Genomic DNA, 2,370 nt, shown 5'->3' on the forward strand with positions numbered 1-2,370 from the left:
CATCATCGCCAACTGAGAGTTTGTCAGAAATGCAGTTTCAGTGGTAGGCATACGGCACAGCAGTTAAGATGCCGCTTGGGAATCCTGCAACCTTTATATGAGTTTCTGGTTTGAGACCTCACTTATTCTGGATGCCGGCACTGCAGGTGGTGGCTTTACCCGCATACCACAGAGCCGGCTCTGCTTTACCTTTTTTTTTTTTAAAGATTTAATTTATTTATTTGAGAGGCAGAGTTACAGACAGTGAGAGGGAGAGACAAAGAGAAAGGTCCCCAGATGGCTGCAATGGCCGAGCTGCGCCGATCTGAAGCCAAGAGCCAGGTGCTTCTTCCAGGTCTCCCATGCGGGTGCAGGGGCCCAAGCACTTGGACCATCTTCTACTGCTTTCCCAGGCCACAGCAGAGAGCTGGATTGGAAGAGGGGCAGCCAGGACTAGAACCAGTGCTCATATGGGATGCCTGCACCACAGGTGGAGGATTAACTTACTGTGCCACAGCGCCGGCTCCCCCTTGCTTTACCTTTTAAACAAGCTAAGATTTTGGACAGCTGGAACGAACACACTCTTAGTGTTTCTAAAAGCAACAGAAAAGTGGAAGAAAAGAGCAGAGGGAGGGAGGGAAGCAGAAATGCAGACAGGCAGGCATGGAGGCTGGCAGATCAAGGTCATGTAGCCCAAGCAGCTTGAGCCAGCCATTCCCAGGCTGTCCAGGGATAGAAATCACTGGGTGCTTGCTCAGCTCTTGGCTCTTTGCCTATGGAGCCTAAAACCATCTATCTCTTATTCTCAAGTATGGCTGTTGGCAGTGAACCAATTCTTGGCAATTTATGAAACAGTAAAATGATTTTAATTTTTTTCTTGCTTCTCTGCCTGCATGCAAAACTTCCTATTCAGCAGTAAAGGCAGCTCAAGTGCCAACTCTCCTGTGATTTCCTGAATGCAAAGCTCACACCACGACTTCAATTTCCTTCTGGACTGACCCTCCAGGGCGCTAAGCTCTGGTAACTCTGCCACTGCCAGCTCCTCTGCACCTTTTTATAACCTAATCTGCTCTGCTACCCACTCCACTCTTTGCAAGGAGGAGGATGCCAGCCAGATCATCAGATTAATGAGCGAATTGTTCTTGGGTGCTGTGAGGAAGGTATAAGACTGGGTCTGATAATAACACAGGAATTCTACTAGAGGCCTTCTAGGATCCTCAGTAAAGTCCAGGAAGCACTTGAAGGAAGGTTTCTGTTCAGGGGGAGAAGGCAGTGGGAAGAGGAGGAAAGAATTTCCTCCCTGCCCTGCTGGGCAACCACATTATCTGGCTGTGTGCAGTGCTTTGTTTCATGCAAATTAATTTGGCAAAAACAGAAATCTTTCCTAGCCTGGAATCTTCCCCAGGGCAATGATGCGTTTACCCCATGGCAGGCTGTGTGTGTCAAGGATGAGGAATATCTCTAACGATTGTAGCTCTCAACAGGGTGGGGGATGGACAGGTGTGTGTGTGTGTGTGTGTGTGTGTGTGTATGTGCATATGTTCAGATCTGTGTTCCAAATTTGATGGTAAAAGTGGAAGGAGTTGCTATGTTTTGAGGAGGATTCCTTGGTGTTTATAATTCTTGTTAATAACTGCCTTAGAGTAAAAATTGAGTCAGTTTTTCCATCCGTTCATTCATTCAGTAAACATATATGATGTGCTGTATTTACTTACTTATCCTCTAAGCACTTGCTTAAACCTCACTCACTTATGAATTTACCCAATTCTTGCCTGTCCTCCCTCCACCCCACTCCTAAAGTGGGAGAACTCTGCTGCCCCTCTCCCTTTAAAAATTAATAGGCTTGGGGCTGGCACTGTGGCATAGCAGCTAAAGTTGCTGCCTGCAGTGCCGGCATCCCATATGGGCACCGGTTCGAGTCCCAGCTGCTCCATTTCTGATCCAGCTCTCTGCTGTGGCCTGGGAAAGCAGTAGAAGATGGCCCAAGTCTTTGGGTCCCTGAACTCGTGTGGAAGACCCAGAAGGTCTTGACTCCTGGCTTCAGATCAGCCCAGCTCTGCTGGTTGCAGCTATTTGGGGAGTGAACTAGTGGATGGAAGATTCTCTTTCTCTTTCTCTCTCTGTCTCTCTCTCTCTCTCTAACTCTGCCTCTCTAACTGTGCCTTTCAAATAAATAAATAAATCTTTAAAAAAGTAATAGGCTTTATTTTTGAGCAGTTTTAGGTTTATAGAAAATTTGAATACAAGGTATAGGGAATCCTCATATACTCCCTACTCAGTTTCTCCTTTTTAAGCACCTTGTATTTAGTGTGATGGATTTGTTAGGGTGATGCGTCAACACTGATACATTATTATTAACTAAAGTTTGCAGTTTGCATTGGGCTTAATTGT

This window comes from Oryctolagus cuniculus, chromosome 1, assembly GCF_964237555.1.
Source record: "Oryctolagus cuniculus chromosome 1, mOryCun1.1, whole genome shotgun sequence".
In the NCBI taxonomy this organism is placed as follows: Eukaryota; Metazoa; Chordata; class Mammalia; order Lagomorpha; family Leporidae; genus Oryctolagus; species Oryctolagus cuniculus.